Raw genomic sequence first — 27,715 nt, forward strand, 5'->3', positions numbered from 1 at the left:
CATCATATGCTATTCTCCAACTCAGCTACCAACAGAATATTTGGGGAGTTAGTTTGGAGATATGTGAAATGAATCCCTTTCAAGTTGGTGATCTAGAGGATCATATATGGGTTGTGTCAGAGAATCCAAAGTTGACTATAGCTTGAAAGTTGACCTCAACAAATATAGGAAAGGAAAAGAAGGGGTTACTCTTGCCATTAATTTAGAACCTGAAGAGAGTGTGTATTTTACCTACCATAATCACATTTTTAGGATGGGGAACTGGTGATTTATTTTCCATGGAATTTATGTGGGTAAAGTGATGTGCAAAACTAAGTAGAGTCCTTAGGTTCTGTTCAGAAAGTTTTCCTGACTGAAGAAAGAGATCTCAGCACAGAGACTGGTAGCATACCTGTGAAAGTCCAAAAAATAAAAATAAAAATAAAAACGGGTCTCTAGAGAGCTCACAGAATGGGGCTTGAGAAGGCAGGAGTCAAGAAAACTTCACAGGAGGGATTTACAACATGGAATTTCTAAGGAGAGCAGAAAGGTTGAGAGTGAGAAAGCAAGCAAAAGAGAAACAGCGAGAGAAAATGAATAGGAATGAATCAGTCTTATGCTTGATCTCTAAAGAATAAGAAGTCAATAAAAAAGAATGAGACATACCTTATCTTTTTCTCTACAACTTTCAAACAAGAAATAGGCAATATGGAAATGAGCTTATGGAAGATGCTGTATAGTATGGGTGAGGTTATTGTGTAGTAGCAAATCATTAAAATCATCAAAAATATCAATGATGATAAAAGGTAGTTCTTGTTTGTAGTATACCATTGCTTGACATATGTCATTTTTAATTAGACTTCATGCAAGCTCAGAGGCTAATGCCTTGATCCATATTTCTAAAGGCCATTGTATAAGCTTCCATATGATTAGCATATTAAAACTGTCCTGGAGATTTCATTTTTTTCTATATTTAAAGTAAATTGATGTGTGAAACAGAAAATCAATAGTATATCATCATTTTAAAAATCAATATATGTAATATATATGTGTGTGTCTATCTCAGCAAAATATATTCATTTTTCTTTTAACGTGTCTCATAGAGCACAACCATTGTAAAGCCCAGAAAATAAGTAAATTAGGAATTCATGACATGCTTGTTTTTGCCATTGTCTTCTGAGAGTATGGGATGCGTACACCAGGTTCCCCTGGTTGCATAGCATCCTGTTTACACATTGAGTTTTTATTGAGTTGAAAGCTCAAGTGTTCTCTTGCTCAAGGTAAAAATGGCCAGTAGAGGGAGCCAACCGCCATTGGCCTCTATGATTTTTGGTCTTTATAACACAGATAGCCTTTAAGTGTCTTTCTCTAGCCTTGCCCAGTTGTTTTCCATCTTTACAGTAGTAAACCTTCAGGAGCTCAGACCATCTCTGTGTCCAACCACTGTTTCCTTCAGCCCTAAGGAGACATGTCATTCTTCACCACGTGGCAAGGGGCCAATTTTGCACACCAAGTTATCACTCCCTCCCTCTATGGCCAGAGGAATTGATCACAATCAGAGGAGCCAAGGTTGCTAACAAATGAAGACTTTTTTATTTAAATAAACATGCACTAGATGAAGGCAATAGAAAGAGACCTTCAGTTGCCTTCCAGCTTTCCGGGCAATCTCTGACTGTTGGGAAGTTGTTTCTCGTACCACCCTTCTACTCTCCTGTCTGTGCAATGACTGAGAAGCTGGCATTTTTCAAGTTTGAAGAAAATGTCATACATGCAAAGCTAGGTGCATCACAGCACCAAAGTGTTCATCAGAAGAAAAAGAAGACACGGGAAGGAAAGAAAGCAAACCCCTCTTTGCCTTTAATTTGGCAGTAGGATAAGAGATGGGAGTATGGGAACACACCAAACATGGAAGCCCTACTTCTGCCTTTTTTACCAGTTGCATGAATTTGGAGTTTTCCATACCAATTCATATTGGCCTATGTATCTTTTCTTTGAAAACAAAAGGCGCGAGAGATAGCTCAGTTGTTAAGGTGTTTGCCTTGCACGAATAAGGACCTGAATTTGAGCCTCAGAACTCACATGAAAAAAGATGCCAGGTGCAAGTGAGGAAAACTGGGAGCAGGAAAGGTGGTCATCAAGTGCCAATGGGTCACTGAAAACATACATACAAGTAGCATATGGACCTTGCATGTTATGAGTAGGAATATATATGGAAAAGGAAAGGGAAAATGTATTACATTATAATTTTTAAAGGGCCTAGTGTGGTAGTTTAAGCTTTTAACTAATGCTAGGGGAAGATGGATACAGCTAGATCCTTGGGGCTTCTGACTAGGCAGCCTATCTTATTTGGTGGTTCCAGGTGAGTAACAGAACTGGCTCAAAATAAATGACCAAATAAGTCGATGAATAATGCCACATACATGCATGGCCAAACTACCAGCGTGCACACACATATACACAGAGAGGAAAAAGGGTGATATATCTGTGTGCTCCATTTAAGGGAGAGGACAGTGTGGGGAGCAGCTGGCAACATGTTGACAGCTACTAATGATTATTAGTTCCCACATTGGATGTCCTTCTAAATCCCTCAGATTAACACACAGCACAATACCATCACCAGTCCTCGAATGCAGTACTAATGTCTTCATTGGACCAGACACAAAACCAAGCTAAAGAGTTGGTCAGAGCACAGGGCTTAAAACGCAGTGTCTGTCTGTAACAAGACTGTTTTCTTGATCTTGTGTCTCCTTCTTGTGCTTTCAGCTGGAACTGACCAGAAGAAACCCTGCTGACTACCAGACAGCCCAAGGACAGTTCCTCCTGCTGGGTTCTGTGGCCTCAGCAGCCCCTCTGTAAAAGTTGTAAAGTCCTTATTCAATTCTCTCCTACAGTGTATGCACTAGCCTGAAATGGTCACTAGATGGCGATAAAATTCTAGCTTCAGTTTGATTTAGGTTTTGCTGGGTGAATTTTTTAAAAAACATGACTTTCTATATCCACAGACATAAATCTGCATATAAATCCCAGCTTGTAGGAATCATATACTTGTAAAGATTCTTCTTAAAACTTTCACTGTGAACTCTGGAGGCTTGGTTACCTTGCTTAAACCAGACCTAGATAAATTCACCAGCTGAAGCCCCTCCACAGCCAAGAGCCTCCCTCAGGAGTGAGGTGGAAATGGCTAGCACCCCTTTTTATATGTGGATGGGATTACAGGAGCCCACCGGCTCTGCTTGGCTTCTGATACCTGCTCTCTCAAAGGAGACACAGGATTCAGCATAGGTCACACAGCTGTTGGTAGAGTGCAGAGTATTACAGTTGATTTGATGATTCCTGTTTCCAAATTCTTGCCCTCATTGTCCACCATGCATATCTATATGCAACCATTTAGTTAAGACATCAGATTTGTTTATAATGATGATAACAACAACAACCTCGGTTCACACCTTTATACTTCAACTGTGGCCTTTTCTTCAAATTCAAAATACTTGAATAACAGAGACCAGGTTGTGCATTCCATTTTACAGAAGAGAAATAGAGCCTCAAGAGATAAAATGAATCTCTAAGAGTCTATAAGGTTCTCATTTAAAATGCCAAAATTTAGGGTCAGACACACACAGGTGTATACACCTGTAATGTTGGCTATGGAGGCAGAAGCTGGAGGATTGAAAGTTTTAGGACAGACTAGACAGCATGGTGAGACCCAGTCTCAAAAGAAAAAAGTTGGAATGTCAGTCTCAGCCTTCTTATTACAAACATTAAACCATTTTCAATGACTACAAGAGATACAAACATGTATTACAGCCTAAGAGACATCGATGATAACGAGTTCTTGTACTATTCTTTCTCCTTTCTCAATACTTCTGAACCTTACCTTTCTACAAAGTCTAGACTCAGGAAGGAAAAAACAACAACCCTGTCTTTCCCCTCCCTCTATCCCTCTATTCTTGTGCCCAACCCAGAAGTAAATACTATGGGAATCACCAAAAAGGAACTGTATTTCGTGTCCCTACAGAATACCCTGGCTGGACAGGATCACCGTGATTGTCTCATCTAACCACTGTCTTTACATCTAAAAAACCCAAGCCAGTAAAGAGTGGAAATATTCCTATAGATGATGCCATGGGGTAGTCTGAGGTGACCTACTTTTCTTTAAAGTGACCTACACCTTGATGTCTTTTCATTTGGAAACAGTACCCATGTCAATGGCATTCTCTCGAAACTATCATCTAAGTTTTTCATCCACAAGGCTACCGCCTCCACATACATAAATGTTCCTGCTTTGCCATTATCTAGTTTTGTGCTGTGAAATCTCAGCAAACTTGAAATCATTATGCCATAACTTTGCCTCATTTCCAGAAATCTCTTGTTTCCTATTCTTATATGTCTTGTTTGTTTTTGTTTGTTTTGAGATGGGGGCTCAGCTGTACAGCATCTGCAAATTTAGTAGATATTTACTAAGCACTCTCCAACTGGAATTGTAAAGATTACAGAGTTCCAGACCACCACCTGGAGGAAGACACCCTGAGTGGAAGAATGAATTTTCTGAGACACAAAACGCTTCATTATGAAGGAGCCTATATGCCATGCTAAGGATCTTGAATAAGGAACTCTGCCTGGTCCCCTGGCTTCCTGGACATAGAGTGTCACCACTTTTGGAGGTAAAGGGGGCTTCATGGTCTTCCAGTTGGGTATTCATTCTATGGGTGAAGAGACTAAGGCCCAGAGGGAAGAGATTCCCTAGCAAGTAAGTGACAGAACCAGGGTCAGAGCCCAGGTCTTCTGACTTACAGCCCAGCTCTCTTTCCACATGGCTACAGTAATCCACCATGCACCTGGCGATTCTTTGCTCTCACAATCCAGCCACTACTCAGCTTTCTCTGTATGGCTGGCAGCCAAGAGCCTTGAACTTCTCTGTGTTACCATTCTGCCCTTTGCAGAATGGGATATTAAAGTATTCACTTGGGGCTTGGGTCATGGGGTTTCGTCAATAAATGTTTGTGAACTGCTCTGAGCTATTTGGGCCAGAGGGACTCCAGAAATGGGAGACCCCAGTGGCCACAGTGGTGGTATCTTGGATTTTCTGAGGTCTTGACTTCACCCTGCAGAATTAAGGAGATGGTTTAAGTGATAAACTATTCCTCATGAGTAGTATTTGTGTTGAAAGCACAGCATGCTTTCCTGCACGCTTCCTCTCGCACAACCACAACTATGCACCAATCCTCCTGGGTTCAGAGATGGAACTTTGGTTAAATGCATGGAATTTATTCTTAGTGCTATTCTTAATTACGATTTTATTTTCATTTCTCTGGTGTTCTCGAGAGGAGGGGTTTGGAGGAGAAGTAAAAGAAGGAAGGAGGCAGTGAAATAGACTTCCAAGTCCCCCCCCCCTCCTTATTTTTGTTTTGTTTCTGAGCTGCCTGCTCCCAGCAAAGTAGAGCGGTTTAACGGATCTTGCAGGGACGCAAATCTCTCATTCCAGTGCAGCCAGGGCTCACAAGACATGTAATGAATACAATGAAAACAGAACTTGAGGTGAGGGTATTCATTGTTTGGCTAATAAATCCCCTAGGCTGATAGACAAAGACTGAAGCTTTTATCCATCATTTAATTTAATAAACAAAGAGAGTGGGCCTCGGGGTAAAAGGGTTATTCAGTCATGCTGAGGATGTGTCCAGCAAATTGCTATGTAATAACCAATAACATTGCTACTCCTGGCTATTCACACAGACTTCCCTTCTGTATCTAATCTGGCTTCTGAAACTACCACACACTGTCAGTATTCTCTATGTCAGACACTGTTCCCTGAATATTTATATCAGCATCCTATCTTAGTGTGCATAGCTCAAAGTGTGTGGTTCCTTTAATGCAAATAAGTACCATGCTATGTAAAACTTAAATGTTTCATTCACAAAATGTAGAGAATAGTCCATTGTTTATAAGTATCTTGTGAACAAGAGTTGGAAGAGAGGAAGAAAATAACACTATGTAATCTAGGATAAAATGAACTCCTGGCACAAGGAACTTTCACTCTTTTTCTCAAGAACTCAGATGCTAATGGATTAAGGATCTATCTCATTCAAGCATATTATGGTGCATGCGCATAGCCCTTAGGAAATTAGTTCTAAAGGTCAAATTCTCTATGTTCTTCCACTGACCCCTTCCTTTCTTGACTCTCTTACTTTCCAGAACACTTAAAATATATATATATATATATATTTAAAAAGGTTTTTTCTTTCCTTTTACATACCAATTCCTGTTCTCCATGCCTCCTCTTCTCCTTCTTTCCCTACCTACCCCCAACTGACCTCATCCCCTCCTTATAGAGGGTAAAGCCTCCCTTGGGTAGTCAACATAGGCCAGCATACCAAGTTGGGGCTGGACCTAGCCGCTCTTCACTGCATCAAGGCTGAGTAAGGATTGAACCATGGGGAATAGGCTCTAAAAAGCCAGTTCATGTATCCAGGATAAGTCCTGGTCCCATTGCCAGGAGACCCACAAAAACATCAAGCCACACAACTTTCAGAGGGTCTAGTGTGGTCCCATGCAGGTTCTCCAGCTGTTGGTCCAGAGTCCATCAACTCCCACTAGCTTGGGTCAGCTATCTCTGGTTTTTACCATCATGATGCTGACCCCTCCCCTTGTTCTTATAAGCCTTCCTCTCTCTCTTCAACTGAACTCCAGGATCTTGGCTGAGTGCTTTCTTGGCTGTGGGTCTCTGAATCTGTTTCCATCAGTCACTGGATATAGGTTCTAGAGTGACAATTAGGTTAGAGACCAATCTGAGTGCAGGGGAAGGGTAGTTCAATTACCCTCTCCACCATTGCTATGAGTCTAAGCTGGGGAAAATCTTGTGAGTTACTGGGGTTTTCCCTAGCAGCAGATTTCTCCCCATCCCCTTAATGATACACTCTGTCAAGAGATCTCTTTCATTGCTCTCTCTCCCCTTCTCTCCCACGTGTTCCTACATGTTCCCACCTCCCATCCCCTCCCATCTATTTCCCCCTCCCAGATTACCCAGGAGATATTAACCCTTTCTCCTTCCTGGAGCAATCCATGTGTCCCTTTTAGTGTCCTCCTATTTACCTAGTGTCTCTGGGGTTGTGGATTGTAGCATGGTTATCCTTTGCTTTGTGTCTAATACTCACTTGTGAGTAAGTACATACTGTGTTTGTTTTTCTTGGTCTAGGTTACCTCACTCAGGTTGATTTTTTTCTAGTTCCATCCATTTGCCTACAAATTTCATGACGACATTTTTTTAACCACTGCTTAATACTCCATTGTGTAAATGTACCACATTTTCTTTATCCATTCTTCCATTGAAGGTGTAAATGTACCACATTTTCTTTATCCATTCTTCCATTGAAGGGCATCTAGTTTATTTCCAGGTTCTGGCTACTAAAAAAATAAATAAATAAATAAATAAATAAAATGCTGCTATGAACGTAGTTGAGCAAATGTCTTTGTGGTGTGGTTGAGCATCTTTTAGATATATGCCCTGGAGTAGTAGTATTGCTGGGTAGTGAGGTAGATTGATTCCAATTTTTCTGAGACACCACCATACTGATTTTCAGAGTGGCTGTACAAGATTGCATTCCCACCAGCAGTGGAGGAGTGTTCCCCTTTCTCCACATCCTCTTCAACATAAACTGTCATCTGTGATTTTGATCTTAGCCATTCTGACAGGCATAAGATAGTATCTCAGAGTTATTTTGATTTGCATTTCCCTGATGGCTAAGGATTCCCAAATATTCCCTGATGAGCATTTCCTTAAACGTTTTTCAGCCATTTGGGATTCTTCTATTGAGAATTCTCTGTTTAGCTCTGTAGCCCATTTTTAAATGGATTATTTGATATTTTGCTGTCTAGTTTCTTGAGTTCATTTTATATTTTGGAGATCAGCCCTTTATCAGATCTGGGGTTAGTAAAGATCTTTTCCCATTCTGTAGGCTGCCTTTTCATCTTATGTAATGTGTCCTTCACCTTACAGAAGATTCTCAGTTTCAGGAGATCCTATTTATTAATTGTTGCTCTAGTGTCTGTGCTACTGGTGTCACATTTAGGAAGTGGTATCCTGTGCCAGTATGTTCAAGGCTGCTTCCCACTTTCTCTTCTATGAGGTTCAGTGTAACTGGATTTATGTTGAGGTCTTTGATCCATTTGAACGTGAATTTTGTGCATGGCGATAGACACTGATCTATTTTCATTCTTCTACATGTAGACATCCAGTTATACCAGCACCATTTATTAAAGATGCTTTCTTTTTTCCATTGTATAATGTTGGCTTCTTTGTCAAAAATCAGGTGTTACTAGGTGTGTGGATTAATTTAATTCCATAGATCAATATGTCTGTTTTTATGCCAATGCCAAGCTGTTTTTACTATTATAGCTCTTTATTAGAGCTTGAAGTCTGGGAAGTGATGCCTCTGAAAGTTCCTTTATTGTATAGGATTGTTTTGGTTATCTTGGGTTTTTTGTTTTTCCATATGAAGTTGAGTATTATTCTTTCATGGTCTGTGAAGAATTGTGTAGGGATTTTGATGGGATTGCATTGAATCTGTAGATTGCTTTTGGTAAGAGAGCCATTTTTACTATGTTAATCCTGCCTATCCAAGAACATGGGAGATCTTTCCATTTTTTGATATCTTTTTCAATTTCTTTCTTCAAAGACTTAAAGTTCTTGTCATACAGGTCTTTCATTTGTTTGGTTAGAGTTACCATAAGATATTTTATGTTATTTGTGGCTATTGTAAAGGGTGATGTTGCTTCAATTTCTATCTCTGTCCTTTTATCATTTGTATATAGGAGGGTTACTGATTTTTTAAATTAATCTTTTATCCCATCTTATTTCTGAAGGTGTTTATCAGCTCTAGGAGTTGCTTGGTAGAATTTTTGGGAGCACGTATGTACCCTATCATATCGTCTGCAAATAGTGAAAGCTTGACTTCTTCCTTTCCAATTTATATTCCCTTGATCTTCTTTTGTTTTCTTATTGCTCTAGCTAGAACTTTGAGTTCTATATTGAATAGGTATGGAGAGAGTAGACAGCCTTGTCTTGTTCCTGATTTTATTGGAATCACTTTGAGTTTCTTCCCATTTAGTTTGATATTGGCTGTCAGCTTGCTGTATATTGCTTTTCTTATGTATAGTTATGTTCCTTGTATGCCTGATCTCTTTAAGACCTTTATCATGAAGGAGTGTTGGATTTTGTCAAAGGCTTTTTTCAGCATCTAATGAGATGATCATTTGTATTTTTTCTTTCAGTCTGTTTATATGGTGTATTACATAGACAGATTTTGAACCATCCTTGAATCTTGGGATGAAGCCTTCTTGATTATGGTGGGTGATTTTTTTTATATGTTCTTAGATTTGGTTTGCTAGTATTTATGGAGAATTTTTGCATCAATGTTCATGAGAGAGATTGGTCTGTAATTCTCTTTCCTAGTTGCATCTTTATGTGGCTTGGGTATCAGAATAGCTGTAGCCTTATAAAAAGGGTTTGGCAATGTTCCTTCTGTTTCTACTGTTCAGAACAATTTCAGGAGTATTGCTATTAGCTCTTCTTTGAAATTTTGGTATAATTCTGTGCTAAAACCATCTGGCTCTGGGCTTTTATTGGTCAGGAAATTTTTGATGACTGCTTCTTCTTCCTTAGGGGTTATAGGTTTATTTAAATTGTCTATCTAATTTTGATTTAATTTTGGTATGTGGTACCTATCCAAAAATTTTCCATTACTTCTACATTTTCCAATTTTGTGGAGTACAGGTTTTTGAAGTCTGACCCAATGATTCTCTGGATTTCCTCAGTGTCTGTTGTTACATCCCCCTTTTCATTTATGATTTTGTTAATTTGGATATTCTCTCTCTGCTTTTTGGTTAGTTTGGATAAGGGTTTGTTCATCTTCTGAATTTTCTCCAAGAACCAACTCTTTGTTTCATTGATTCTTTATGTTGCTTTCTTTGTTCCTTTTTTATTGATTTCAACCCTCAGTTTATTTCCTGTTGTCCATTCTTCCTGGGTGAGTTTGCTGTCTTGTTACATCACTAGTATGAGATTTCTTCAATCTTTATGTGGGCACTTAGTGCTATGAACTTCTCTCTTAGCACTGCTTTCATAGTGTCCCATAAGTTTGGGTAGGCTGTTCATTCATTTTCATTGTATTCTAGAAAGACTTTAATTTCTTTCTTTCTTTCTACCTTGACCCAGTGGTGACTAATTGAGTATTGTTGAGTTTCTGTGAGTTTGTAGGCTTTCTGCAATTTGTGATGTTGTTGAAATCTAGCTTTAAGTCATGGTGATCCAATAAGATACATGAGGTTATTCCATTTTTTTTTTGTATCTGTTGAGATTTGTTTTGTTACCAAATATGTGATAAATTTTGGAGAAGGTTTCATGGGGTGCTGAAAAGAATGTATGTTCTTTGGTGTCTGGGTGAAATGTTCTATAGATGTTTGTTAGGTCCATTTGTGTCATAACATCTGTTAGATCCCTTATTTCTCTGTTCAGTTTCTGTCTGGCAGACCTGTCCAGTGTTGAGACAGGGGTGCTGAAGTTTCCCACTATTAGTGTGTGGGGTTTGGTATGTAATTTGAGCTTTAGTATTTTTTTCTTTTACAAATGTAGGTGCTCTTATATTTGGAGCTTAACTGTTCAGAACTGAGACTTCATCCTCATGGATTTTTCCTGTGACGAATATGAAATGCCATTCTTCATCTCTTTTGATTGGTTTTAGTTTGAAGTCTATTTTGGTAGATTAGAATAGCTACACCAGCTTGTTTCTTAGATACATTTGATTGGAAAGTTTTTTTTTTTTCCCCAAGCCTTACTCTGATATAATGTCTGTCTTTGAGGTTGAGGTGTGTTTCTTGTATGCAGCAGAAGGATGGATCCTTTTTTTGGATCCATTCTGTTAGCCTGTGTCTTTTTATAGGCAAATTGAGTCCATTGATATTAAGGGATGTTAATGACCAGTGATTGTTAATTCCTGTTATTTTTTTGGTGTGTGTGTGTGTGTGTGTGTGTGTGTGTGTGTGTGTGTTTGTGTGTGTTTCTGCTCTTTGGGTTTGTTTGTGTGAGGTTATCTATTGTTTGTGTTTTGGTAGTTACAGCTTGCTTCCTTGGATTGAAGTTTTCTTTCTAGTACTTTCCGTAGGGCTGGATTTGTGGATATGTAATGTTTATATCTGGTATAATGATGAAATATTTTGTTTTCTCCATCTATAGTGATTGAAAGTTTTATTGGATATAGTCGTCTGGGCTGGCATCCGTGGTCTCTTAGTATCTGGAGAATGTCTGTCCAGGACCTTCTGGCTTCCAGAGTTTCCATTGAGAAACCAGGTGTAATTCTGATTTGTCTGCCTTTATATGTTACTTGACCTCTTTCCTTTGCTGCTGTTAATATTCTTTCTTTATTCTGCATGTTTAATGTTTTCACTACTATGTGACAAGGAGTCATTTTTTTGTGGTTCAGTCTATTTGCTGTTCTGTATGCTTCTTGTACCTTCATAGGCATATTTTTCTTTAGGTTGGGAAAGTTTTCTTCTATAATTTTGTTTAATATATTTTCTGTTGCCTTTGAGCTGGAATTCTTCTCCTTCTTCTATCTCTATTATTCTTAGGATTGGTATTTTAATGGTGTCCCAGATTTCCTGGATGATTTGTGCTAAAAAAATTTGCTGGATTTAACATTTTTTTTGACCAATGAGTCCATTTCCTATATTGTAGCAACACTTGAGTTTATCTCTTCCATTTTCTTTTATTCTGTTGGCTGTGCTTGCCTCTGTAGTTTCTGTTTGTTTACTCAGATTTTCCTTTTCCTGAATTCCTTAAGTTTGTGTTTTCTTTATTGCTTCTATTTCAATGTTCAAATCTTGAATTGTTTCCTGCACCTGTTGGATTATTTTTTCTTGGGTTTCTTGACTTTCTTTAATTTCTTGATTTTCTTAATTTTTTGTTTGTCTTTTCCTTTATTTCTCTAAGGAACTTTTTCCTTTCATCTTTTAGGGCCTCTATCATCTTTAAAAAGTTAATTTTAAGGTCATTTTTCTTCTGCAACATCTGCTTTGGGATGTTCAGATCTTTCTGTTGTCATTTCTGGGGGTACCATATGGCTCTTTATGTTATTTAATGTGTTCTTACCCTGCCATCAACCCATTTCTTCCTTTAATCTAAACAGGTGGAACTCTAGGTCCCTCTTCTTCCAATTGGTGCAGGTAGGGCCTCTGGCTCCTAAGGTTGTTCTTCCCAATTGGTCCAGGAGGGAACATATGGCTCTGGTGGTCACTGGTGCCTTAGGGGATGGTTAGCAAAGGGCTGGGGGTGTGAGGAAGCTCCAATGGCTTGGGAAAGGACCATGGAATGTGCTCCCAGGGCCTACTGGGCTGACTAGTCCTGAGATAGGGGCCTTACCAGTTCCTAGTCAGTGCAGGGTGGGCATATAGCTCTGGTGGTCACTGGTGCCACCACTTTCTGGAACTTTTAAATCATTTGACCAAGACTGTAGTCAACCTGAGTCACTAACTAGATTTGCCATATCAAACCCATTAATAAAATGCCTACCTAAAATCTGGTTTCCAGATCCAGGGAAATGAGATTGTATCTGCATCATTTACCTTTGTTGGGAGAAGCTAGTGAGCATAAAGCACTTCAAATTATACCCAGGCTGCTGCCATCAGTGTGGCTGCTGGATCTGAGAGGAATTATGCTTAGGGCCATGGGGTTAAGGAGTATGAGGCCAGGGTGAGCCAGGAGAGACCTCACTTTCTTCTGACTGGCTATCCTTCCATCTTCTTCCCAGAGTCATGTAACATGCCATCTATGTAACCTTTCACGGGAAGCTTGCTCAGGACCAAATGCTTTCCCTCCTTTCCTTCCAGGAGTGGCTGTCCATTCTTGTGAAGAATTGGAACTATGCACCCATTCTGTGTCAGGGAGCAGTATTGAATATTATCTGAATGACAATTCCTGATTATTTTTCATGACAGAATGTAAGCCCCTAGTACATTGGTTTTAGAACCCAGTATAAATTAATTTATTCAATATTTATTGAATAAATGAATTGTCAAAGAAGCAGTATATCACAAGCAATTGAAGTGTATTTGTACTGCTTTGTCAAGACTATGTGGGATTCTTCACACAGGAACTGTCATAAGCAGTGAGAAGTGATGAACCTTGCAAAGTGAACTGGCCTCTTTCAGTCATCCAATAAGTTTTAGATAGTGATTTTGAACTAATTTGATTCTGCCATTCTGAACTAGGTGAGCTCATTGCTTTGATTGAACAGAGCCTGTTCAATTCTTAAATGGCAAAGGAACATACTCAGGAAACAGAGGGGAAGGTTTCCTCAGACTCTGAATTAATCATCAAAGTTGTCAAAATAGCACAATGTCAAATAGTTTCAGAGAAGAGAGTTCAAGGAAAAACAGCTCTATCTCAAATGTTCAGCAAATAAATATATGTGGATTTTACTACACAGGCCATTAACTGCTTTTACAAAATCAGAGTGCTTACTTAAACCCTTCTTGAACTAGCTGTTTGCTGGGGCAGTCACTACTGGGAGAAGGATTTCTTAAACCTTTGGGTTGCTCCCACTTCTTGTCATAGAATGATCCAAATTTTATGTCTGTTTATTACTTTCTAGCCCAGCTGGACCCCAGAAGGATGGGGCTGTTGTGATCACGGAAAAACACAAATGCACACAGACACTGAGAGGAAGCCAATGATCTCCTGGAGGCTTAGATAAACATTTAGTCTCATAAATAAATATATTATCAGACCACACAAAATATTTCTTACCCAGATTCTTCCTCAGAAGTCACAGTCCAAGTAGCATTTAAAGTTTTCCCAAGTTCACAGAATCAAGACATAGTTATTGATTATGTACTGGGTAACCAACTCTGACTATATGTTTTAAGAAGATATGGTGACATGGTTTCTTGCAAAAAGTGATGTAGAATTAGAACACACATACTTAAAGCAACAAGTAACATTCCAGGGTGAATATCAACTTGCAACACACTAGACACCAGATTGCAATGTAAGAATTCTCCATATCATTTCTAAAAAGAATATGCATTCATTCTTTCCTTTCATAAGCAGCCAACTAAATACTTCTAATGGACCAGGCACTGTTCTAGGCACTAACAACAGCTTGAAAAACTTAATTCATTTGTATATCAATTCACTTATTGAACTAAGAATTAATGACTGTGTAAGTGGGACACTGCTCAGGATTCTGAGAAAGGGAGAGGATACAGGCCCTTCCCTCATTGGGGAGCAGGCTTCATATCAGTACAGTGGTGTGCATAATGGCTGAAGAGAAAGAGGTGTATTCATTGGTTTCTGATGTTCTTTCTGCCAAGAATAAGCAAAGTAATGGATTGCAGGATTTTGTGGTTCATTTGCTAAGTGTCAGGTCAAGCAAATGAATGGTAATTTTTGAAAATGGAATAAACCATTGGACCTAAAATTGTGGGCTACTGGAAAAGAACACTCTGAGACCCTCAAAGCATACCACTTCCCATGCAGCTATTTAAAAACACAGGTTGTGGAGGCCACAGAGATGTTCAGTGGTTAAAAGATTTGTAGCCTAAGTGTGAGGACTAGAGTTTGGATCTCTATGAGAATTCCAGGTGGGCATGGCAATACATTTAGGAATTCTGGCTTAGGAAGACAGGGACTGGGAAATTCCTACAGCAAGCCAGCTAGTTACACTAGCCATCTTGGCAAGCTCTGTGTTTGCTTGAGAAACCCTGCCTCAGTGAACAAGGGGGAAGATCAAGAGGATGATTGGGAATATCAGTTTGCATCTCCCACATTCACATGCACCCATGTGCACATGTCCATTGTACACATATGTGTTGCCATGTACATGAAAACTTACATGCACATACATGTGCAGCATACTTCCAAACACACACACACACACACACACACACACACACACACACACACACGAATATGAAAAAAAAAAGACATAAAAGAACACATGTTGACTCTGTTCATCTCCTTCTGAAGACAAATCTGTGTAACAGGTGCTGCCACACAATAGTCTTATGAGGTTAAGAGTTTAATATTCTCTTCTTAAAGATAAAATAACTGAGGCCACAAGTATCTGAATTTCTGAACTTATTTGCTATTCTCTGTGATGCACAGGATCAGAGTCCAGGTCTCTCTAGGGCTTCTGAAGGGCAGCCATTCATCTAAGGGATATGTATGTGTGAGGTCCTATGGGAACCATGAAGGACCAGGATGCAATTGCAATGACTACACTTGTCTCACTCTTGCTCAGGATTTGCAGACACTGATGCTTGTAAAGTAGTTTTCCCTGGGATTTAAAGTATGAACTATTAGATCATAAGCTCCTTGAAACCAGGAGCCACAAAAAGATAAATACCATGTCGTAAAACGCTTGAAAAACTTCATGCCAACTCATGTGCCATGTATGTGATCCCTATATGTTGACAATGAGCTGATGACTACAAAACTCAAAATTATACACCTTCTTACTGGATGATCTGAAACTTAATTCTGAATTGTAGTCTCCTTATCCAATACTGCTTTTGTTAAATTGAATCCTCAAACAACTGATACACAGCATACAGTGGCATGGAGAATAATTTACAAATAGTAACTCAGTTCATCACTTGCAGAATGAAAAAAGTGGACATGAATAAACTTCAGCATTGAATGCATGGCCCTTTCAGTGCTATCTTCTGTTATAGAGTCTAATAGATTTCCTCATAGAAAATGGGCTGTGACAGCAGTTTGAGACACAGAGGAGTACTGAGAAGAGTGGAGAGAATGGGAGATTAGGAACAATACAGAAAGAGAAGAAGAAACATCAAGGATTCTGGGGTAGGTGTATCTCTGTTTGACCTTAGTACTGTCATGTCCTTTTGTAGGACAAGTGCCTTAACTCAGAACCTACTGGAGTGGATAAGAGAATAAAAGGTAATAGTATATGTTTAGTATTTATTATTGTACCTGGTTTAGAGTAAGCACTCTCAATCCTGCCTACGATTATGATACTAAGTTGAGATCACTCAGAAGGCAAACACAGAGCTGTAAGGAAGTATTTACATATTTTGGAGGTGGGAGCTGCAGGTAATAAAGGGGGCTAAAGTATGCATGGGGACAAGGGAGAAATAAAATTGACAGAGCAATACAGCACTTTATCTTAAGTGAGCCACAATGCCAGTTTAAGGGATTAAGGTCTGCTTTGTTATTACTTTATAAATAGTCAGGGTTTCTGTAAAGATTGCTGTGGGAATACACAAGAGCAGGGAAGGGACTGCACAGGAGAGTGGTCGAGGAGCTTAAGTGAAGCAAAAGTCATGCAGCCCTCCCTGCCACTTGCCTGTAACAGCTCACATCCAAAGTGCTTGGTGCCTAACTGTATAAACCTGAGCAACTCTTAGTCCAAGACATGCATCTTTACCCACTGCATGATTGGAAAAGAACGTAGACACATATTTCATGATAGATTAGCCTTTTTGGACTTAGGCCACACCATAGGGTTTTCTAATCTATTTTGAGTTCTAATTGATTACAGCATTTGGAAAAATGTACAGCAGATTGCTCTGTTAATCAAGGTAAAACAAGCTGATGTCATAGACGCTAAATATATGGCTTTGCAGTAAGACTATTTGTGAAACTGGAGCAAAGGCCGCTGTCAGTGTTTCCACCAGACAGCTGCTGCTTTCTCTGGAGATTGTGGCTTATTTCAAAAAGCACTTGCTGGTTCGTCCTCAGGTCTAGATTCCCCAGTCCTTCTCCCACACCTGTAGAAAAGGAATTAAGAAAGGTTAGGGCTGCTTTCTCAGCTACACACTCAATTCCAGTGGGAAGGAGACTATGTCACAAGGGCCAGAACAACAGGGAAGGACGTATCAAGGGAGAGAGTACTAAGAGGACCCTGACATGACATGCTCTCTAGGTAGCAACAGAATGAAGAAGAAGAGGAGAGCTTCACTGTGATATAGATCACAGTATTAGAAGGTTCAGGGAACATCTAAAATTGAGAAAAAGACCTTCAAGTAATAGAGGTAGAAAAGTTGCCCAAGAACATAGGGCTAGTTAATTCCAGAGGGAAGATTCAAAACAAGGTGTCCTGACTCTCCATACAGAGATACTTCTACATAGCAGAATGTGCTGATGTCTGGTTCTTTCCCCCTGCCTCCTCCTCTTTCTTTACCATCATTAATAATATTTATAACTAACCCTAATAATAAATATATGTCATGTAGTCAATAAGCACTTGATGTTATTACAACTACTTAAGGTTAGTATGCCTTTAGTCTCATATTTTTTAAATGAGAAATTGAAGGCTCAAAGAGGTGAAGTAAGTTGACAAGGAAAGTCTGAAAATGAATAGCTACAACAGAGATTGGATTCTGGCAATAACAAACTATTATGTTTGTACATTTAATCATTCTGTCAGACACCATTGCCTATTTTCCAGTTGGCTTGCATGTCATTTCCCCTTGTGTGTGCTCATGTGTTTTCATGTGCATATGGGTACATCAACAGGAGGTGTGTGTGTGTGTGTGTGTGTGTGTGTGTGTGTGTGTGTGTGTGTATGTGTGTGTGCATGTATGGATGCAGGAGGACAGAGGACAATCTTGACTGACAATCTTCAGTTATAATCCAATTGTTTTTAATCTCACATAGGCCTGGAAATCTGTAAGTCTTCTAGGCTGGCTAGCCAGAAACTCCCAGGGATCTTGTCCCTATCTCCCCAGCACAGGGTTTCTAGGCCTGCAGCCACTGTGCAGCTTTTAAAGTGTATTCTGGAGACTCAAATTCAGGTCTCCATATTTGTACAGCAGGAATTTTGTCTACTGAGCTAGCTCAAGCTCCTGTACATCTTTGAGAACAACATTTTAGAGTGATGCTGTGAGTCTCTTACACCGTATTTTTAACTTATTAGTGTCTCTGGGAGATATAGATGGTCTCTCTTTTGATAGATGTAACAAAAGTGTGTCATTTATCAAAGACCATTGAGCTGAGATTCAGATATATGATAAAGATCCAGAAATCTTTCTGAGAGTTTCAACAATGTTGAATATGACAATAGAGCTAAAAGGGAAATGAAAATTTTATCTTTTCCTGAGGAGCTGATCAAGTTCTGTTTCCTCACTGGGTCCCAGTTAACCCATTTATTTGATCAAGAAGATAAGGAGGCTTCCATCATGTGCTCCTCTTTTATGAGGAGTTCAACAGCAATTATCAACAATGATAAGGAAACATAAAAGGGGAAAAAATCCAAGGGTATAAGACATGTGCAGAGGTTCTGAGACCACTAAAGATGACTGAAAGATAAGCTTAGGGATGACAAATAGGGATCTGAATACTTAGGTTCAGGTCAGGTTGGGAAAATCATCCATGGACAGGGTGGTGCCCCATCAGGCCCAGATCAAAAGCAGAACAGTGATGCAATCTGCTGTTTGTATACAGATGTTGGCCTCCAAATCCCCAAATGGGAACATCTGCTGGGGACAGCCACTCCACAAATAAGCAGGCAATTAGGTAGCAGATGCATCTGTGCCAAGAACATGGGACCACCAGCAGCGGGGACACTACAGGAGGAAGAGAGGGCTGTCCTTGGAAAGATGCTCTCACGATCATGTAAGAGTCAAATTGTCTAAGGCAGGAGAAGGGAAGGGAACCAGTAACATAGGATAGTACAGGCCATTGGCTGACATGCTTCAGGATCTGGCTTCATTATTTTCAATCTTATCTATCATTGTCACAGGATTCAATATACTGTTTAACTGGCTGGTTAGTCTCTGTACACAAAAAACTTAGAATTAGTATCCTTTTAAGATTATTTAGGTAACTAGAGTATGAATCCAAGGTTTAAAAATATTGGTCTGGAATTATCTGATAGTCTTGAGGACACAAGGACAGTGGTCATCTTTATCAAGCTTCTTTTTTTAAAATCCTCATGTCAGTGAGTTATCTAAGTCTCCAATGAGTCCAACTATTCTCTGAAGCAAATGCTAACTACCTTAATTGCTGCTGCTGGTTGACCTTAGAAAATCTGAAATTCTCTTTTGGATCTATTACTCATGGGGGATGATTGAGAAGTAAAATATGATTATGTATAAAAATGTACTTGGAAAGTTACTGCATCATAATAGAACTTCAAGCATGTTGGCTGAAATTATGATTCATAAAGAAAAGAACAAAGTAAGGCTGGATTGAGAGAAGGAAGAAAGATGGGAGGGAAGAAAGAAGGAGGAAGGAGAGGAAGAAAAGAAGAGAGGAAAGGGGGGAGGAGAGAAAAATGTATGTGGATCAGCATGAGCTTTATCCTTGATGTTATTCCCTCCATTAGATGTAATACCAAATCTAGCACAAATCTTGAAAATACGCCCTAAAACTTTCTAAACTTGTTCCTTTACAACTTTTGTGATATAGTTCAGATGTCCATCCTTTCTCACATGATGCTACAATGTGATGTCTATCCAGACTTCTAGACTTGGATCTGTTCTGTACATAGCAGACAGAGGAAATTTATTGCTGACCTCTTCGCAGATCAGTGTGGACACTAGGAACATGGTGACGAGGTCTTCCCTGAGACTCTGCTCATGGTGAAATCTCTACAATCATCTCTGAGTCCTGATACAGCTCTCTAATCCCTCCCCCAAATTTAACCATGTCCACAACTCAATGCTACTGACCAGTCCATATTTTCCTCTGTATGCATTACACTTGGCTCCTCTGTGTGTCAGACACCATTCCTACACTTTTTAATTCTTCCTTGAATACAGATATTTTTAGGTAAGGTCGTTCTTGTTGTGTACCCCAGTGTAGACTTTTACTTTCAATATTCTTGCCTCTGCCTTCTACTTGGAATTTAAATGTGCCATCATGCTTGACATTTCTAAATACCTTTCTGACCTTCACCATTCACCCACATGGCATCATTTCATTCCTTAAAGCTCAATTCATGAATCATCTCCTTTAGGAAGTCCTTCCTTCATGATTGCCTTGACTTACCTTAGTTGGTATATGTTGCCTTTCCCATTCTTTAATGTTTTTTAGACAGTATGGAACTGTCTAAAAGCATTTCTGAATCTCATTCTGCTGTTCAGTAGACCAGGAACTCTTCTAAAGCAGTAAACTTCTCTGGTCTTAAATGTTTGCATATATGTATGTCTTATGTATATGATATTTATATGTATATATGTATGATATTTATATGTGTGTGGCATTTGTATGCATATGTGTGTATATGCATGAAGATATAGAACATTTGTAAGCAGGTCTGACCAAAAATGGGTTCTTAATTTTCTACGTAGTTTAGTCCAGGAAATGTATAGACATTGTTGAAAGCTTTGTTCCTAAGGAAGAGGTTACTTTTTTTCTCTAATTTCTTCTCCTCACTTGCCCATATGGAAAGCCCAAAATATGGACAATGTGAGTTCAAGTTCTACTGCTCAGCCAGCTCACAGCAAAGGTCAAGGTCCTGAAGGTAGTCCTCCTGGAGGCTTTTACAGACACGAGTAGAGCTTTGTAGTAGATCTCAGCTTAATTTCTTAACCCCTAACCAATCTGGCATTTAGTAATGCCTCTGTGATCCTGAACATCCTCCTCTTTCAATGCCAAAAACAAGAGGCCAGAGATAAACCACAGATCTCCTTCCAAGACTTCAGGGAAGGTGACTTGTTTGCTTGGTTAGAACCACTTTTTAGGAAGGCTCCTCCAATTCCCTTGAGTCCCAGGCTAGACTGTATATTTCTAGTCTTGTACAAATGGACTGTCAACAGGAATCAGGAAATATTGATGAGGTTGGCAAGAGATTCCCTACCAAAAGGGGAAGGTTATAAAACTTGCTGAGAAAACACTCTAGAAGGTGATATTTTTGAAAACTTTGTTCTCTATTTCTAGTGACTTTCATACACAGGTACTGCTGTTTCTCCCCAAAACTGTACTAAAAAGCCTATATTTGAATTCACAAAATTAAACCCAATTTAATCTGGAAGGGATGTTAAAGATACTCTGAGCCAATACCCTTATTTTTTTCTAAAGGGAAGAGGAAAAAATTGATGTCCTAGATGCCCAATAGCCAGTGCCCTCTTGTTAACTAGAATCTCAGGGTTTGTTCAGGAATGTGAGGTAGATAGATTTCTGAAATATTTCTTAAGACCTTTGCTCTTCAATATACACTGACTAGAATGTTTTGAGCTTGAACATAAGCAGAACCAGTAGAATATTATGGAATGTCATTCCCTAGTGGGACTACAATAGGTTCTCTAGGAGTTGGTCTTCAGAAAGACTCTCCTGGGTTTTCCTGGTCTGATCAAAAGAGCCCTTTGATAAATATGGAATGTCAAAGAATATTAATCACTTTTCATTTATGTCTGCAAATACTAAACACAAACAATTTAAAGGAAGGAAGGATTATTTTGGCTCATAGTTTCACAAGGTCTCAACCCATCATAGCAGGGAAAGTGTGGAGGAGTTCAGCGGTGGGAAGGCCAGAATAAGGGAGAGGTATAAATTTCTAAGGTCTCACCTTTGTAACATACAGGCTTCCATCAGACAAGTTCCACATTTTAAATGTTCTACAATACCCTGAAACAGTGCTGCTAGTCCAGTGAGCAAGCATTCAAAACATGAGCCTTTGGGGGGGCGGTGCGTTTCAGATCAAGCCATAGCAGAAGGACACTCTTCATCTGGCCTAGAAATGAAGGGGCTGCAGTATTCTCAGAGCAGAGGACACATGGCCAGGACATGAAGATAGCCTCTGGAACTTATAAGGAACTGAATTTTGCCAACAACTATAGAATTCAGAAGAGGGCTCTGAGCCTCAGGTGAGAACACAGCCCTGGTTGGCACTTGGACTTCAACTTTGTAAGAATCTAGAGCAAAGAGCACCATGCATGTACTCCTGACATCTGAAACTATGCTATGCTAAGATGAGTGGATTTTAAGGAACCAAGCCTTAAAATTATTATTATTATCATTATTATTATTGTTGTTGTTGTTGTATGTGCATATGTGTCCAATGGGGAAGCATGCATGTGTGGGTGTCAGAGAACAACTTTGGAGAGTCACTTCTCTCATTTTGCCTTTTCATGGGTACTGGGAGTCAAACTCAAACTGCTGGGATTATACAGCAGGTACCTTCACCATCTGAGCCAGTTAGGAAGTCCATAAATAAGGCTTTAGTAGCTTCTTATACATTAATAAGAAATGGGCACAGGAACTTTTCATTTACTATGTATTATTTGAACAGGACTCTTATACCATCATCACAAGGAAGCAGGTGGTCAACACCTAGGGTAAACCTTGTACTCTACCCTCTAGTACACATGGATTAATCAGAACAGAGCTGAGCACACAATCCAGTGTTCACCATTGAGAGCCTGGCTTCAGGCTCATATTGAATCTATTTAGAGAAGAAAGTGTTGTCTTTTGATTGAAATTGAGGTTAAGGGCATTTAGCTTTGGAACGTGTGTCAACCATACTGCCACCATGTGGAGCTTAGGAATGAAGCCAACATGGAAAAGAACAGACTTGAGCAATAAAAAAAACCCCAAACAAACAGACTTTTTTATTTTGGACATATTTTGAGTCCTAGATCAGCCTGAGCAGAGAGAAGGGGTTGCATGTAGAGATTTTCATTACCTAAAACTGAGAGTGCCATGTCTCATTAAGATCACTTTAGGCCATGTGTCTGTCTCATTCAATAGAAAAAGCTAGATCTGATACTGTGACAACTTTGGGCCAGGGAAAGAACATGTTGACCAGTCATGTAGTAATGCATTGCAAATATGACTGAACCAGAGCCAGCTCTCCTGACACCTAGTCAAGACTCAATAGTGCATTCTTGCTATGCTGTAACCACTCTGGAATCCATAAAATATAACTTCTCATAAACACACATGCACACACACACACACACACACACACACACACACACACACACACACACACACTGACAACATAAGCAGTAACAGTAGCAATGATTATTGTTCAATATGTTGATTTTGCCATGATCTGTACTTTTTATATTCCCTTAAATCTTGCAAACTTTGTGACTTAACCAGCTATTTTTTTAAAGTTGACAAAAGTGATGCTAACAAATACTTTTTTTACTGTCTCAACCAAGAACACATGGCTAGCCAGTAAAGAAGCCAGGATTTAATCCTTATCTGTCTGGGTGTGAAGCTATTCTCTTAACTGTCATAATAATTGTTGCTAGGAAAATATAGAAACAAAACAAACAGTGAATTTTTTACTACTTCAAATTTATTGCAAGTATATTCCATATAGGAATTCTTTATTTTTAATTTGGATACACAAAGACTGGTTATACTTCTTAGCCTATCAGCAATTGGATGCTCTCTAACATCGCAACATTGATTCTCACATTTCTCATCATTTCTCTGAGAATTTGAAAATATATAGTAAGTGGGAAAAATGAAATAGCCAAGTTTTTTGTTTTTTGGTTTTTTATCTAGGATGTATTTTCTCCCCATACCTTTTCCTGTGTGCTCTTGGGAAAATCATTTCCTCTCATGTGGTCTTGGTTTACTACTACGGAATGAAGGAATTTACATTAAAACTGATGTATAACCTTTATAAATATACAGATCTTCATATATGCTAGAACTCCAATATTCCAACTCATATTCTACATAGCCAAAATATTCTTTCACCTGATATCTTTTGTGATGCCCTGGGGCTCCCCTGAAACTTTATGTCACTGAAATATGATAGTACCCAAAGTATAAAATGTGACAGGTTGGGCTGGTGATTCACTCTTCTGTTAGGATGAAGAAAACATTGCATTTGGCATCATTAGTGCTTCATAACAATGCATCCTCACAGGGGAGAGGATACATCAAAAAGGTTAAATAACTTCAACAAGGAATATAGAGTAAATGTTTCCTATCCAGCTCCAAAACTCCCACCCATGCATCATATCATAGCCTCTCAAATTTTAATTTTCTTTTGTCTTATCAACAACTTAGGCATTTTCTAGATTAAGACACAACACAAATAAAAAAAAGAAATGCACTATGTTGGATTTACAGAGACAACAGTTCCTAAAGAACCAATAAAAAAATTGGTTGTACTTGAACCAGATGGTTTCTTTTGGCTTCCACATTTCTGTTTTTTTTCTTTTCTTTTTTTTCTTTATTATTATGTGTTTTAAATTTTATACATCAGCCATGGGTTCCCCTGTCCTCCCCCCTCCCACCCCCACCCCCACCTTACCTCCAGCCCCCCCCCTCCATTCCCATGTCCTTCAGGATCAAGGCACCCCTGGGGATTCATTTAAACCTGGTGGATTCAGTACAGGCAGGTCCTGTCACCTCCTTCCAGACTGAGCAAAGTGTCCCACATTTCTTTTGTATGACAACAATACCTTTCAATAAAATCAGCTGGACAGTGGTGGCACATGCCTTTAATCCCAGCACTCATGAGATAGAGCCAGGCTGATCTATGTGAATTCGAGGCTAACCTGGTCTACAGAGTGAGATCTGGGACAGGCACTGAAACTACACAGAGAATCCCTGTCTCAAAAATAAAAAAATAAAATAAAAATAAAAAAAGAAAAAAAGAAACTGAAACAAAAAAACAATCAGTTTCTCAAGTTCCCTATATATTTTGGAGATCAGCCTTCTGCTGATTAGTGGGATTAGTGAAGATCTTTTCCCATTCTGTAGGCTGATGTTTTGAATTATTGACAGTGTCCTTTGCCTCACAGAAGCTTTTCAGTTTCATGAGGTCCCATTTATTGATTGCAATCTAGTGTCTGTGCTATGGGTATTCTATTCAGGAAGCTGTCTCCTGTGCCAATGTATTCAAGGTTATTTCCCACTGTCTTTTCTATCAGCTTTGGCATAACTAGGTTTATGTTGAGGTCTTTGATCCACTTGGACTTGAGTTTTGTGTGGGGTAATCTATTGGGATCTATTTGCATTATTCTACATGCCCATGTCCAGTTATGATGGCACTATTTGTTGAAGGTTTTTTGTTTTTTTGTTTTTTGGGTTTTTTTTTTCACTGAAAAATTTTGGCTTCTTTGTCAAAAACCAGGTGTCCATAGGTGTGTGGATTTACATCTGGGTCTTTTATTTGATTCCATTGATTCATCTGTCAGTTCTTATACCAGTACCATACTGTTTTTATTACTATAGTTCTGTAATAGTACTTAAAATCAGGGATGGTAATACCTCTGGGAGTTCTTTTATTGTACAGGATTGTTTTAGCTATCCTGGGTTTTTGGTCTTCATATGAAGTTGAGTATTGTTCTTTCAGGGTTTGTAAATATTTTTGATGAGGATTGCATTTCATCTGTAGATTAGTTTTGGTAAGATGATAATTTTCACTATGTTAATCCTATTGATCAGTGAGCATTGTAGAGCTTTCCATCTTCTGATATCTTCTCTAATTTCTTTCTTGAAAGACTTGCAGTTCTTGTCATACAGGTCTTTTACTTGCTTGGTTAGAGTTATACCAAGATATGTTATATTACTTGTATTTATTGTGGAGGGCATTGTTTCCCTAGTTATTTTCTCAGCTCATTTATCATTTGTATATAGGAGGGCTACTGATTTTTTGTTGTTGTTAATCTTATATGCAGCCACTTCACTGAAGGTGTTTATCAGCTGTAGGAATTACCTGGTAGAACTTTTGGGGTCACATTTGTATACTAACATATTGTCTGCAAATAGCAATACTTTGACTTCCTCATTTCTAGTTTATATTCCCTGTTCTCCTTTTGTTTTCTCATTGCTCTAGCTAGAACTTTGAGTACTATATTGAATAGGTATGGAAAGAGCAGACAGGTTTGTCTTATTTGTGATTTTAGTGGAATTGCTTTAACTTTCTCTCCATTCAATTTGATGTTGGCTGTTGACTTCCCTTATATTGCTTTTATTAGGTTTAGGTATGTTCCTTATATCCCTGATCTATCCAAGACTTTGGGGCACAGATCTAAACAGATAATTCCCAACAGAAGAATCTCAAATGGCTAAGATACACTTAAAGAAATGTTCAACATCCTTAATTCTTAGGGAAATACAAAGGGAAGTATTGTATGAGCCAGAGGTTTTAAAGACATCACAGGGGAACCCACAGAAACAACTGATCTGGGCTCATGGGAGCTCACAGAGTCTGGATAGATAAAACCAGGGAGCCAGCATGGGACTGACTTAGGCCCTCTACATTTGTGTGACAGTTGTGTAGCTTGGTTTATTTGTGGGACTCCTAGCAGTGGGAGCGGAAGTTGATTCCTAGTGCTTTGACTGGCTTTTGGGAACCTATTCCTCATACTGGGTTTCCTTGCCCAGCCTTAATACAAGGGGAGGAACTTAGTCCTACCTCAACTTAATATGCTGTGCTTTGATGATACCTATAGGAGGCCTCCCCTTTCTGAACAGAAGCAGAGGAGGAGTGGATGGGGTGAGGTAGGCAAAAGGGAGTTGAGGAGAGGAGGAGGGAGAAAGGGAAGGAGGGGAACTGTCATCAGGATGCAAAATAAATGAATAAATTTAATTAATAAAAAAGAAACACTCAGTGAAGATTATTTTTTAGAACTAGTTTAGGTTTACAAAAAATTGAGGATGCAATACAAATAGTTCCCATATGTTTTGCATCCATTTCTCTTCACATTTATTATGGACATCATGCACTCAATTTGTTGTAATTGTTGATCCAAAATTGATGCACTGTTATTAACTAAAATGTAATCATTCTTTAGAATTCCTTAATTTTTTTTACCAAGCATCATTTTTTTCTGGATCTCAATCAAGGATACCACATGTCATTTAAACATCATTATGTTTATATCATCATTTTGTGTGTGATAATTTCTCAGACTTTCTAGATTTTGATAATCTTGACAGATTTGATGAGCACTGCTTATATATTTTGTAAAATGTCCCTGAACTGGAACTAGGCTGGTAATTAATTCTCATGATTAAATCTGGTTACTTGTTGCGGGGGGGGGGGGGGGTGTTGGAATAAACAATGATTATCATGGAATAATATTATAGATAAGTGCCACAAACTGTGGATGTTGGTTCCCATTGCCTGGAGAAAGTACAATTTTACAGCCTATATTCCATTTTTTTCCGATGGTCGCTTTCTCCATTTAGAGGATCCGTTTGAGTACTGCTTTCCATTTACTTACCCTGGATGGCTAACAGTCATGGCCAACTTCAGCATGAGTCATTGCCAGCTTGGTGTCTGGGAGAAAGTTTTGCAAAATATACAGAAATATGTTCTGCTCACTCTCTTCACAGTTGCCTCTATTTCTTTATTTGTTGTGATAGAATTAATTCAAGAGGCTGCACTTTGAGTCTGGTAATGAACCAGTTTGAAGATGGGCTTTATTACGGTTCAGTGCTTGTCTTACAGCATCCAGATTATTTGGTTAACATTACATCATCCAGATTCATCCATGTTTTGTGCATTGCACAATACAAATTTCCTTCAGAAGGATGGAAACAGTCCCCTCCCAGTATGTGTATGTATATGTATACATATTTACTTATCTTATCTCTTCTGAATGTATACTCAGTAACTGGATTGTACCGTAATTCTTTTCTCATTTGTGAGGATAATGTAAATACTGTTTTACATAAGGGTGATAAAAGTCAAACTCTTAGAAGAAGAGTACAATGTTGGTTCCAGAGATTAACAGTTATAGAAAACTAAAAAAAAAAAAAAAAATTAAAAAGTTGATTAAAATCTACAAACCAAAAGTT

Source organism: Onychomys torridus, chromosome 2 (genome assembly GCF_903995425.1).
Source record: "Onychomys torridus chromosome 2, mOncTor1.1, whole genome shotgun sequence".
Classification (NCBI taxonomy): Eukaryota; Metazoa; Chordata; class Mammalia; order Rodentia; family Cricetidae; genus Onychomys; species Onychomys torridus.